At 27.6% G+C, this 15,122-nt stretch overlaps 1 protein-coding gene across 1 annotated transcript in view; it reads left to right on the top strand.

Annotated features, from left to right (window-relative positions):
* Positions 1–4,636: 4,636 nt before the first annotated feature.
* Positions 4,637–15,122, top strand: part of LOC120774114 (high affinity cGMP-specific 3',5'-cyclic phosphodiesterase 9A) — a 170,273-nt gene continuing 159,787 nt past the window's right edge. Inside the window, exon 1 of the mRNA XM_040103476.1 lies at positions 4,637–4,966. The gene's annotated coding sequence lies outside the window, so the exon portion shown is untranslated. The remainder of the gene's footprint in view (positions 4,967–15,122) is intronic.

Here is a 15,122-nt window from a genome sequence, read left to right as displayed (position 1 = left end):
AAATTAAACATTTTATCTGCAATACCGCTGCATTTTTTCATTAAAAATTATTTTAATCAAAAATATTTTTAATTTTCCAATATAAATATTAGCCAAAAATTTAAAAATTAATAAAATACTTTATGAAAGTATTGCGAAAATATAAAGTTACTTAAAAATTTAAGTTGACGGAAAAATATATACATATATAAAAATATTAAAAATATATAATTTTTTTCTGAATTCTTAATAAGAATAACTTTAAAGTATTTATTTACCGTTACGCATTGTTACAGAAAAATTTTACGACAAAACTCTAAAGATAATTATGATTAGTGAGTCTAACGCCTAAAAGTAGACTATATTGCGATTTTTGTTGGCGTGCGCCTAAAAGTAGGTTTTTATAATATGTATCTTTTAACAAAATCAAGCAAAAGGTTGTTCACTTATTAAAAGCAATATTTTTTTGAGCTGAAAAGCATGACATTAACAGTTGTTTTGACGTACTGAGGACGTTTGATATTTAATAATGCGCCCGTAAAAGTAGGCCAACTTTAGGCAGACTAGGCTTGTGCGTTTGGATGCTATGTTCTAATAACGCGCTATACCTTGTTCAACCACGTTTATAGTTTTTTTCTTGTAAAAATGGCCATTATCTGATAACAGCCTAAAAGTAGACTGTAGGTTGCACACCAAAGCTATGTCAACTGCAATTTTTGCGTTTTTTGTGAACTCGTATCAATTAATGTCATAATAAATATGTATACTCAAATGTAGAGCAAATTTTTTGCTCACAAACCGTAAATATAAATAGTATTTGCTTTTTTGCCGCCTGTATGTGGTCTAAGCGTTTGATTTCCAGCACTGCTTATTCAAAACTTCCTCTATAAAAAGCAAAATGTTCTTTGGTGAACAAAAATTGGTAAAAATTGGCAAAAATCTGAAAAATTCTAAAAGTCATGTAGCTGTAGTTATTTTTTTTAAACTCGATTCGAGTTTTAAGCTTTTAAAAACAGAAAAATTCAATATTTTCATTCATGATTGCACTTCCATAAACGCCAAAATAAGCAAAGTACGTTCAAAATATCATATAAAATTGAAATATGAAAGAAAAATAAATACAAATATGCATTCCATACCCAGTTTGCTCAGCACACCTAAATGAGAGCAATGCACTACACCTAAAAATATGCAACATGTTTTTTATATTTTTATTTTTCACTACTTCTACTCTTATCTACACTTGTATAGACCTGTTGTTGATTGTTGAACATGCTCTAACTCTTCTTTATTGTTTTTGGGTGATTCGGTATACCGGCGCAAAATATGTAGGTTAGAATAGCCAACATACAACGTTGTAACACATTTAAATAGAAACACATACAGCCCACAAAATGAGCGCGCCCCACTTTGTGCTGTTGTGGGCAGCCATTTATTGTGTCTAAATAGCAGCACATGTGTAAGGGTTGAAGACGAAAAGCACGAACACAAGTTTTAACAAAAGCAAACAAAGCGAAAAAAGTTTGTGAACGCCTGTTGTTCAGCGGGGTTTGGTGCAAGGCTTTATTTTGCGGCTGTTGGTCGATACAAAGCGCGTGTATGTGTGTATGTGGCGCGTTTTTCCTTGAGTATCACTTAACTTATGCGCATTTGCGCTAAATTGTAGGCAACATTTTATAGCAATTATTGTCTTTGTGCCTTTTAATGTCCATAAAATTTCTTATAGACTCATCTGTGTCCTTGTCTTTAGTGAAATTTGCGTCGTGTTGCTAAAAATATATATACAGTTTTCAGCGTGATATTTTTAAACAAGTATGGCTGGGGGCTCAAAGCTTAACAGTATTTTTAGTCCCTCTCATGCAACTGAGTTTTATTTTGAGGTTAAAAATGCTTGGTTTTGAGTTTACGTTTGTTAATTTTAATCTTAATTGTAAATATTCATATATTTTAAAGCGAACACCTTATATATTTAGCATTTGAATTGCCAACTAACCTCATTTAATCCACCCTAATGTGATTAGCTAAGCAAAAATCATGTTTTTCCTTCATTCAATTCTGCTTTTTAATATGATTATCCAGCAAATGCTATTCCTGAAATTCATTCCAGCTTGTTTTGAAGATCAAATGTCCTTTAATTAAATTGCTGCTGCTGTTTTGATTCTTTTGAAGTTTGTACACATTTAGGCGCCATGTAGATTCACACACGTGTGTGCCAAAAAAATGCCTGGAAGTTGCCTAATCCATTGATTAAATCCGCACTAAAGTGAATTTCATATTAAAATTTTCCATAAAAATTATTTCGGGTTTAATTTTTAATTATTTTTTGAATATAGTTGTAGCATAGTTTTTGGCGCGAGTCATAATATCATTCTTTCCGCAACAGTATTCATTCAAGAAAATAGTTTTTTTCTTTAGATTATTACTTTTTTCTTGAAAACGTATTACAGATTTAAATTTTAATTAGTTATTGAATATAGTTGTAGCATAGTTTTGGGCGCGAGTCACAATATCATTCTTTCCGCAGCAGTTTTCATTCCAGAAAATAATTTCTTTAGGCAATTAATCTAAAATAGAACATATTGTGGTTGTTGCATATTTGTAGGCGCTACAATTATTTCTAGCATAGTTTTTGGCGCACGTAATAATTGAAAAAAATGAGCTTCCATTCACGAAAAAAAAATTTTCTTAAGCTAATTAGTTAAAAAAAAAAATTGTGACTGTTGCATATTTTTAGGTGCTATTTTTGAAATTGTCAGCACTGTACTCTTGATGAGGCTTAATTTATATGACCAAATATACTTTATAGAAAGTGTGGTCAATTTTTAAAAGTAAAAGATTTTGATTATCTAAAAGTATATTTTGCATACTTTTCAGCGCATATTAGGCAGTTGCGGCTAGATAGCTTGCGAATAGCATCATCTCATCTACTTCACCGTTCATAAAAAATTATTAATTTTCCTAACTAGCTATGTATGTTAATTATAAAAAATGTAGCATATATTCAGGAACTCTTTTTATTTGAATAAGATTTTGGGATTATTATATAAAACTATAGCTAATTACTCATCTAGTTTATTATAGTCATTTGAATATTTTTCAAATTTCAATTCGTTTGTTATAGTAATTTAAAATTTTTTTTAAAATATTGTTGCTTACATTTAGGGTTTTCAAAAGTTCAAAATACTATAATATATGTATAATCATAAAGTTGATTAAAGTTATTTTAATGAGTTGACAAAAATATGTTGCCAAATTAAAAATACAATATTTTCATACTTTTAGGCGTTGAAAGATATGCCATGTAAATGTCTGCTTAACTTTAGCTTTAAAAATTTAATTTTACGCAGTAAATAACGCGTATTAACATTTTAAAACTTCATATCGTCGAAATGAGACAATTTAGTTGCCTACATTTAGGCTAATCCATTATAATATTGTTTAGTACGCTATCCGTTTTAAATTGCCGCTAAAGTAGGTTTGAGATATTTATGTTTACGTTGATTTTTACTTATTCCCCATAGCTTATAACCCAAAAGCGCCTGAAAGTATGCCTCATATTTACTATTATATTACTTCAATTAACTTTTAATGTACTCGCAATGCAAGCTTTTTTTTTATCATTTTTTGCACGTACGTATGTGTACATATGCACGTATATATGTGTATCGATACTTAATGACCAACAACTTGGCGCACATTAACGTCATTAGCGCCATTGGTCGCCGGAAAGCTTGCTTTATTTTCGTTGCCTTTTTTATGTGTATGTTTGCTTATTCGCCTTTTCTGATGTCAATCGTTCGCAAAGGATAAAGTCTTTTATGCGCGCTGCAAATTTTTATGGCTATTAACTTAATTGTGTCGTGGATGAGCAAGGTTAAGCTCTGCGTCACTTCAGAAAATTGTATCGTCATTGAATACATCAGCTCAGTGGTGACTGTTTTCAAACGCGTTCTCTCTTAATAAATCCCTTGTCATTGATAACTTGAAAAAGATATAGCAGTACTTTGATAAAACTTTAGTCGCGTTTTAGGCGTTTTGAGGTTTTTTTTAATAATGTAGACCTGCATGTAAATATAATAGAAAATATTATAAAAGTCTTGCCTATATTAAGGCGCGCTTATGATTTGAGGAAATTTTATATAGTTACAAAAAAATAATAAATTGAATAAATAAAAAAAGTGTGGCATACTTTTGAGTGCTAATAATGAAACAGTATTTGTGTCTTATAATTGGAAATAAATATAATTTGGATAATACAGAAGTAAAAATAATTAAAAATTAAAAGTAACTTAAAAATAATTGATAACGAAGTTAAAAAAGATTTAATTAAAAAAATTTAAAAATTAAATTAAATAAAGAATAGATAAAATTAAAAATAAATAAGAAATATAAAAAAATTTAAACAAATAAAAAAAATAAAAAAAATTAATTACGTTAAAATTAATTAAGAAGTGATTAAAAAAAATTAAAAATAATTAATCAAAAAAAGAAATTAAAAAGGAAAATAAATTTAAATTAAAAATAAAATAAAAAATTAAAAAAATAAAAAATTAAAAAAAAAATTAAAAACAAAATTAAAAAAAAATCAAAAAAATTAAATTAAACTAAAAAAGAACAATAAAATTAAAAACAATTTAAAAAAATCGAAGTACTCAAAATAAATCAAAATTAAATGTAATAAAAAGACTGAAAAAAAATAAAATAAATTTAAATATTTCTTTACTTAATATAGAATACAGCCAAGTGCTGCCGTTTTTCTCTCACTGTTTTACTCTTCGTTTACAGTTCATTATTGAACGCTCCTTTAAAACACATACATACAAGTAAAGTGAAATTGACCGGTTTGGCATTGTTTGCACAACAATTTTCATGAGTTAAATTTACAAAAACAAAAAACACAATTTACGTCATAAATATTTAATGTGGAAATTTCAAGCAGAATTAATATTAGTTATGAATATTTGATGGCATCCAGTCATTCGAAAATGTAAGTAAAAATATAATATAAATAAAATTCATTATTTAAAATATTTACATAAATATATGTACGTACGTATAAATATATGTATGTACGTACGTTTCGATTTTTTTTTTTTTTTCAATTCGTCTTTATATTCTCCCCTTCTCTTCTTTCGTGCCTACTTTTCCTATAGTCTCGATGCGCAAGTGTAGCCCTGCAAATTATATGCAAATGAGGAAAATAGTTGTAAACATTTTATCGTCAAATTTTTCGCGGACACCATGCGGGCCGCCCAACTCATGGCAGATAAAAAAATAATTACTGAAAAGTCAACTGTTGATTGACAAAAGAAGGTCGCTTTTGATGGTGTTTTGTTTTCGTACCACTGTTATCTCACTCTTGCCCTGGCATTTGCGAAAATTTATGCAATTGTGTCAGTGTTGAATTAATTTCATTTCTGTTTTTTGTGTTTCGCAAAATATCATTTACTATCGGATTGAAAGTAGTTTTTTCATTAAATGTGTAATTTCATGAAAATTCTTGAAATAAATATTCATTAAAAAGTCATTTAAATATAATTCAAAAAGATTTTAAGAAATATATATTTATGTATATATATTTATGTATATACAGCTATGGACATATAAATGGCACAAAATTATATTTCAACTAAATGTTAAAAATTGTCCATTAAAAATTGCTCGAAATGTCAAATTTTTTGCATCCAACTTTGTCCCGTAATAGCTCTCATATCTGCAGCGGCGAAATATTCCGTTATGTTTTGCTAATTATTTACCGTTATCAATTTTGTGTAAACAACACTAATATTGAATGGACACGTAAATGGCACAAACTAATTTGCATACACAGTTCCCGCGTAAACTTCGATAGAAGCGCATGATATTTACCATAGTTGGATAGTTTTTTATCAGAAGTATTTTGAGTAAATAATTTATAGAAAATGGGATCAGGAAAGCATACCACAATAGAAGAAAGACGAATCATATGGAAAATGCATGAAGGAGGACAGAAAGTGGCCGAAATTGCTAAAAATTTAAATATTTCTCGGAAAAAAGTATACAATGCAATTAATTCATGTGTGAAGAACCCTGATTTATTGATAAAATCACAAATTCGAAAACCAAGGCCTCGAAAAACAGATGCGCGTACGGATGCTGCTATTGTAAGAATGTCCAAAAATGACCCATTCAAGTCAGCACGACAGATAGCAGCCGATATCAACCAATCATTGGATACAGAAATATTCTGTAGGCTTGTCAGGAGACGACTGAATGAAACAAACTTGTTTGGGCGCATTTCTAGGAAGAAGCCACTCCTGTCAAAAAAAAAACATTTCTAAACGATTGGCCTTCGCCAGAGCCCATCAAGAAAAAGCAATCAATTTTTGGAAAAACATATTGTGGAGTGACGAAACGAAGATCAACAGGATAGGGCCAGATGGAAGAGTTTTTGTTCATCGTCCTAAAAGCCAAGAATTTAATCCAAGGTTCACACAGAAGACAATCAAACACGGGGGCGGAAACATTATGGTTTGGGGTGTATTTTCCTGGCATGGCATAGGCCCACTCGTACGGATAAACGGCAAGATGGATAAGTTTCAATACTTAGACATTTTGAGACATCATATGGAACCATATGCCTTCGATAACATGCCAATTAAATGGAAATTTATGCAAGACAATGACCCCAAACACTCCTTCAAACTAGTTAAAAATTGGATTAGTGCGGAGAAAATCGATGTTTTAGATTGGCCAGCGCAGAGCCCCGACTTAAATCCCATTGAAAACTTATGGAATGAAGTCAAGATTAGAGTCGCGAAGAAAAATTATAAAAATCTGGACGATCTTTGGGCTGCCGTTCAAGAAGCTTGGCATGCCACACCTAAGACCAAGTGTGAAAAACTGGTTGAGAGTATGAGTCGCAGGTGTGAAGCAGTCATTAAAAACAAAGGCTATAGCACAAAATATTAGCTACTAAATTGTTTGTACACAAAAGAACCAGATAAAAACACGTTTTTAACTCGACTTTTACCCTCTTTTGCAGATTGTGCCATTTATGCGTCCATCTAATTTCACCACTTTTTCTACCTTTTCATAATTTTTGTTGTGTTATTAATGAATTCGAAATTGAGTTTGTGCTATATTTTAGATGTAAGGAATAAACTTTCAGAAATCCGCAAAAACTTGGTTGTTTGAAAGAATATTAAAGATACTTTAGCATATGAAAGTATACTTAAATGAATGTGCCATTTATATGTCCATAGCTGTATATTTATGTATTAATTATTTTTAATTAACTAAAATTAAAAAACTTAATTTAAAAAATTAAAAAAAATTATTTAAATAATAAAAAAAAAATAATTTAAATATAAAACTAAAACAATAAAAAGTCATTAATTTGAATAAATAAAAAAATAAAAATAAAAAAAGTAAACAAAAAAATAGAACAAAAAATACAAAAATTTAAAAAATTAAGACTATCGAAAAAAATTAAGAAGTAAATTAACAAAAAAATAAAATAATTTAAAAAAACATCGTATAAAATATTTTTTTTTACTATAACAAGTTAAATAAAACTAAAAACTACTTTTAAATGGAAAATGATGAAGTTTTAATTTTTTTAATTATTATCTTGTTAATTAATTAATATTATTAAAAAGTAAACAAAAAATTATATTTGTTTTTCAACGACAATTTACAATAATTGAAAAAATATAACATTTTAAAAACGAAAATAATATAATATTTTTCTGAAGTCGACAGCTTATTTTCAAATACATAAATGAAGAAAATATTAAAACTTAATTTGAAATTAAAAAAAAAATTTAAAATTTAACATTTGAAAAATTTTAATATTTTAAAAAAAGCGTGCTTATCTAAATAAATTAGTTAAAAAATATTTAAAAAAAATAATATTATTGTGTAATATATGTAAATATACATATAAAATAAATTTAAAAAAAATAAAATAGTATACAAAATAAAAAAAAAATATTAAAATAATGAAATAGTATAAAAAATAAAAAAATAGTAAAAATATAAATTTATATAAAAAAATTTAAAAATTATTAAAAAAAAAAATAAATTAATATGAAAAAATTAAAAATAAAATAATACAACAAAAAAAGGTATCAACAAATTATTAAAAAATAATTAATTGAAAAAACCATATACAATAAATAAAAAAAAATAAGTTAGGAAGGGCTAATTGCAGGTATAACCGAACATTTCATACTCTTGCAACTTGAGGATTAAAGCCGTTTAATGCTTCCAGGTACATAAGACTAGTTAGTTAAATCAGGTCTAGGGCTCATCCTCAGCACAAAGATGCAGCGTTATTAGAAAAACACGCTCTCTCAATTTTATTAAGATAACTCACATATTGGCCGGACGGGTCGCATATACCGGTAAAAGATAAATATTTATTATTAACATTCGTTTTTTTATTTTTTATATATTTATTTTATTTATTATTTATTTTTTACTAAAATAGTACGACAGTAAGCTAGTGAGTGACCCGTATGAAATCGGTAACCTCTTACTTTACGCCACACTTGTTGCTTCCTAAAAATTATTTACTAAAATTTGCTGTAAAACGGCTGCCCAAGTCATAACAAAACATGGTGAAATACCGCCTCCCAAAATCATTTATTATTGCTCCTTAATAACTTCCTACTTCACTTGGTTCATCATACGCCACGGCAAATATGTCTTACAACTCAACGCAACAACTCATTGGCCTCACTTTTTTGCTTACTACTACCTAAATAAATGAGTTTGAGTGAACTAAAAACAAAAACGCATAATTATTATTGCAGCCAAATATGAGAATGCGTTAAGCAAACCAATAAGTCGATAGTAATGAGACGCTGCAAATTGTTTGGTGAGACGCTGGTGTGGTTCATTGGCTTTTCGGCACGCCAGCTGTAGTCTGCCAGCACTCAAAGTCGCCCAATTAACCTTTTCACAGTGCTTAGCGCCAAAAAAGACAAAGAAAATAATAAAAAACAAAAAATAATAATAAAAACTCAATACTAATAGCTTGCTCGTAGAATTTTCGCCGCAATTCGCTAACAAAAAATTGTTTTGTAAACAAAGTAAGCATCAAATGTGTAATCGAGTTGTAGTAGTTAGGCGTTTGAATTGGTTTTCGTAGCATGAGAAATGGTTAAAGTCTACTAATAAGTGATTATTTGCTCTTCCTACCCAACCAACCGCACCAATTGTTTGCTTACTTTTTTTGCTTTTGTGCTTATTTACTTTTTTATTATTTCGCTGTTTTGTTTGGTTAGTTCAATACGCCGTACATGGCGCATTCGAATCGTGCACGTAGGTTGCCTCTTATATTTCGGGATTTGGCAAATCTAGTGTTGCAATATGGCAACTGACAACTTGATCGTTTGGCAAAAGTTTGGCTTTTTTGTTGTTATAAAAGCGATCTATTTCGAGGAAAGAAAAAACACAGAAACTTCAAATTTAATGGGGAATGTTTATTAACATTCGAGAGAACATTTTTTGGCATTTGGCATCCTTCAAATGTTGCCTGCGGCTACGTCCCAGATGGTCCATCAGTTGAGTCCAATTTTCAATGACTCTCGAGTATTTCGAGTGGTGACTGGCGAATGACACGCGTGATGTTTTGCTCCAAGGTTTGAATCGAAGCGAGATTGTCCACATAGATTTTAGATTTTACATATCCACACAGAAAAAAGTCTACCGATGTGATATATCACAATCTTGGTAGCCAATCCACCGACCCAAAACGTAAAATTATCTGCTCACCAAAGTGTTCTCTCAAAAAATCCATTGAATGATGCGATGTGTAAGAATTTTTTTAATAATATTTTAATATTTTTTATTTAAATTTTAATAATTTTTTTATAATTATATTTTTTTTTTTATTATTAATTTTTTTATAATTACATTTTATTTTATTATCAGTTTTTTTTATTTTTTTATTTTTTTTATTATCAGTTTTTTTTTATTGTTAGTTTTTAGTTTTTTTTATTATCAGTTTTTTTTATTTGTTTTTTTGCATTTAAACAATTTTTAGTATTTTTTTATGTATTTTAAATAATTCTTTACTTTTTTTATATTTGTAATTTTTTAAAGAGTTTTTTAATTTTTTTAAATTTTTTCCATTTGTAAATTTTTCTTAATATTTTCTGTTTTCATTTTATAAGTTTTTTTTTTTATTTTTTTTTTGATTAAAAATAAAAGATTAATTTTTAAATTCGTTTTAATATTTGTTTGTGTTTTAATATATATTATTTTTTATATTATTTTTTATTGCAACACTTTTATTTTTTAATTATTTTTTCTGCATTTTAAATAATTTTTTTTTCATACTTTTTACATTTTTTAATATTTTTTTTCACCATTTTTTTTATATTTTTTCTGTTTCTATTTTTTATTGGATTTTTTGTTGGATTTTTTTTATTTACTTTTTTGTTGGTTTTTTTTTCTTTACTTTTTTGTTCTTGGATTTTTTTTTACATTATAATGCAATTTTATCTCCAATATTTTTTTTGTGTTGACTTTTCTCATTTTATTGTTTTCATACTTCTATTACTATTATTAATTTTCAACTTGAATTTTATATGTCCTTATCACATTTTTTCTCAATTTTACTAGTTTTCTTTACTATCACCCCTCCACCTCACTCCGCATCACTTAGCGTCGCTTTCAATAAGTGTTTTATTTGGTTTTCAGTTTCGCATTAGTTAGCAGCTTCAATTAGAAAGTAAATAATCGCGTATATGTCGGGCAAGTAGTGCGAGTAGCTTCTCAGCTGCACTTACTCATGTTGATATAGTATGTACTTACATACATACACAGGCGTATTTGCACTTACTATGGCATACTTAGTGACGTAAGTGTGTTTAATTGATTACGTCGTTAGTTCGCAAAGAGCGCTGCGTTTATTTAGGCTTTAGCGCTGGAACAAGTGTAATATGCTGTAGTATTTACATACTATGTATGTATACTATATATATACATATATACTCTATACATACATACATACCATATATCTAGTATAATATGATTTGTACTGCTGCAGCTGACGTATACTGAGTTAAGTTTGTAATAGTAAGTTGAGTTTCTTCTTCTTGAGATATTTGTTGATGTTTGGCCATTAGAAGAAAATACTTCTGGTTAGTTTTGAGCTTTGTTTTTTTTTTTGGTTTTTTGTTTTTATTTTTGTTTTTTTTGTTTTTGTTTTTTTTTTGTTTTTGTTTTTTTTTGTTTTTGTTTTTTTTGTTTTTGTTTTTGGTTTTATAACTTTCGACATTTGCTACAAGCTCGCTCGATAGGTTCTTCTTCGATAAATTGGTTTCTTCTTGTTTGGAAGAGCGGAAAATATTGATTTTCTCTTAAAAAAATTACACCTCCTATACCGTTATCTATTTTTTAACCCTTGTTAGCATCTTTAACGGTTTGCTCCCATACTCTACGTCGCATCCACTAAACATTAGAAGTGTTATATCTCCAATTCTAAGAATAAAATATTTGAAAATCGGTATATAACAACGCCAACTTCCAGTATAATGCTAATTTGATACCGTTTAAAACAGGCAACGGCATTTTAATCATAGAATAATGATTTATTGATAATCTTGTTTCAAGAATAGAGTATTTAAAAAATGTACGAAATCGGCACTTAACCACGCCTAATTCTCATATAATGCATGACATACGCAATATATGAGATTGTTCTATAATTTTTAATGGGATTTTTTTCAAACAAATCTTGAAGATCCTCTTGGAAAAATGTTTTAGGAATAAGATATTTGAAAAATAGTGGAAAATCGGTTCATAACCACGCCCACCTTCTATATAGCGATATCGTTATATGATACTAACGGTATTTATGTCTTATGCTAATCATCTTTAGTACGAAGATTCTCTTGGAAATCATGTTTCGAGATTAATGTTTTGCAAGATGGCCGAAAATATTGTAATTAACCACGCCTACTTTCGATATGAAGAGTACATATACATATAATGAATACCCAAAATAAATGCTAATGTGATTTTTTTTGCATATGCTTAACATTTCTAGTCAGAAAATCCACTTAAAAATCGTGTTTTAGAGTTTTTGAAAAGTCGTGACAAATCGGTATATGACCACACCTACTTCTTGTATAATAATTTCCCCATACCGTTATATAATTCTTAGCGGTATTTCTCTCATATTATAATCATTTATAGTTAGAAGATGCATTTAGAAATCCTGTTTTAAGATTAAAGACTTGGGACAATGGTGAAAAATCGGCATATGACCACGCCTATTTCCTGTGTGATGACTACATTGTATCACTATATAAAAGCTAATGATATTTCTCTCATATCCTAATCATTTCAGTGAGAAGATCTTCTTGGAAAACAAGTTTTAAGAAGAAAGTTTTTGAAAATTCTTTAAAAATCGGTATATGACCACGTCTATTTCCATATAATACCACTATAAATGCTAATTGGATGTTTTCTATACTCCAAGACCACTTTTGTATGAACTAACTTGGTACGAAGTTCAATATTTTCTGTTCTCGTTCTCGTTCTCGTTCTCGTTTTCTTTTTATTTTTATTTTCCTTTTCTATTTCGTTTCATGTTCTTTTTTTTAATTTTTGGGGTTTCGTTTTTATTGTTATTATTCTTTCCGTTTTGCATTTAGCTCTTATTCTATTACGATGCGTATTCTTATTGTGTTTATTGTTATTGTTGTCATTACCTATTTCGCTATGCTTTCAACGGCCAATAGCAGCATATTGAATTACTTTCAATAATTTGATATAGCAATGCGGTGCAATATTCTTGCCGCCGGGGCGTATGAGTGTACAATTAGTGTTGAGCGTATCGAACGCGCACTCACCTACAAACACATGCACCCGTCTCTTAGGTAGTCGCGTAACAAACAATGTAATTAAAGGCGCGTATGCGTCATAATGCCAGCACAGCATAGCGGTAGACATGTGAGTAATGTAAAAGTGTGTGTGGACGTGTGTGTGTATTTATGCATATTTTCCTATATAGACTATATCCTGCCAATTCTACTTGTATATGTGTGTGTCTGCCCGTTTCATGGAAAATCTGATTTTTTCTGCGCTGCTGCCAATATCAAATCAGTGTAACTCAATATGCTTGGAGTGGTTTGCAAATAAAAAGAAGACACCAGAATACAGAAAACGCGCATTAAAAAGTGAAAAATAATTATGAGAAAAAAGAAAATAAAATTGCATTATTAAAGCGCAAGCAGCGGCAGACAATGCAGTAGGCCTCCTTTCCAGCGCGGTTTTATTCAATTAACATGTGCCTGCGTTGTAATTTGCACATCGCGCACGGATAGGCAGGTGTTGCTTCAGATCCATGTATATTTACAATAAAGTATAAAAAACCGTTATTGATTTTCACAGCTGCAAGCGAAGCACTTATGCTGCTGGAACATATTAAGGGCATGCAGCATAAAAAATTAACGTCGCGCATATGAGACGCCCTTAGTCTCGAAGCGCGAAAGCAAGTCGTCGCTTGTGTGTGAGATTAAAAATAGGTTACTGGAGTGGTTTTTGCAAAGTATTTGAATCGAGTCAACGTAGTCTTTTTATATATAAAAACTATTTTCAAGAGTTGTCACGTCTTCGAAAACATATTATTGAAAAAGCAAAAACACTGCATATATTCCTCTAAATAAATTTTGGTAATTTCTTATAATTTTTTACTTTCTAAAATATTTTATGCGCAAAAATAATATTAAAAAATAGCGAAATTTCAAAAAAAAAATTAATAAAATGCTAGTAAATAAAAATAAAGAAAAATAAAATTATATTAAAATTAGAATAAAATAAAAAAATAAATAAAATAAAATAATAAAATAAAAAAATAAAATAAAAAAATAAAATAAAAAAATAAAATAAAATAATATAAAAAAATAAAATAAAATAAAAAAAATAAAATAAAATAAAAATAAAAAAATTAAAATCAATTTTGAAATAGAAACTAAAAAAATAATTAAAATAAAGAATCGTTCAAAAGCGAAGGTAAAAAAATTAAAAAATATAATAAAAAAATTTAAAAACAAATTAAAAGAAAATAATAACGATTTAAAAACAAATTCAAAAATAATTTAAAAATAAAAATAAAGTAATAATAAAAAAAAGAAAATGAACTAAAAGTAAAAAAAAACAAAATTAAAGAGTTATTGTTAAAAAAAATAAAAATATTAAAAAAAATATTTTTTAAATGTAGAAGTAAAAGGTAAACGTTAATAAACTCTAAATTTAAATATTTTTTTTTAATTCAATTTAGGTTTTGGGTCCTTTTTATATTTAAGAAAATGGTAAATTATTTTTTTTAACACAAACTTTTATATATGTACATATGTACATACATAGTTTTCCACGTCGTTTTAAAACTGTTGTTTTTTGTTTGGAATTTTTGATAATTTTTTGGCTTAATTTGGCTAATGTTTTTGCCGTTGAAATGAAAATTAATAAAAAAATAAAATAAAAAAATTAGATCGGAAGAGCACACGTATAAAAAAATTAAAAAAATAAAAAAATTTAAAAAAAAATTAAAAAAAATAAAAAAATAAAAAAAAAAAAAAAAAATTAAAAAAAATTAAAAAAAAGGTTAAAAAAGTTTAAAAATTAAAAATAAAAATTAAAAAATAAAATAAAAAAAATTAAAAAAATAAAAAAAAAATAAGAAAATAAAAATAAAGAAATAAAGACTTTTTTTAATTTTTTAAGTGATTTTTAAAAATAATCAGTTTAAACCGTTTTAACATGCAAAAAAATATTTAAAATATTAAAAATAAATAAATATATAATTATTGTAAAGTTCTAAAAAATTGTATACATTCAACTTAAAATTAAAACGAAAAAAAATCTTGTAAAAATAAAAAATATTATTTATTTATAATTATTTTTTTTTTAGTTTCCTACTTTTATTTCCAAATCATATAGTTAATATATCCTTTTAATTAATCTTTTTCATTTTATATGTTCATACATATACAGTTATATAAATTCTACTTGTTCAGTGAGATTTTTTCCTTTGCATTCAAATGTGACAGATGTTGTCGATAGTTTTTTTCTTGTTTTTTTTTCTACCAAACTCAATTTGCTTTTGCTATTATTGTGCGCAACCACTGCTGCTGCTTGGCTGT

This window comes from Bactrocera tryoni, chromosome 4 (assembly GCF_016617805.1).
Source record: "Bactrocera tryoni isolate S06 chromosome 4, CSIRO_BtryS06_freeze2, whole genome shotgun sequence".
Lineage (NCBI taxonomy): Eukaryota > Metazoa > Arthropoda > Insecta > Diptera > Tephritidae > Bactrocera > Bactrocera tryoni.
The sequence above is the reverse complement of the archived record's forward strand: the minus strand, read 5'-3'. Positions and strand labels throughout refer to the sequence as shown.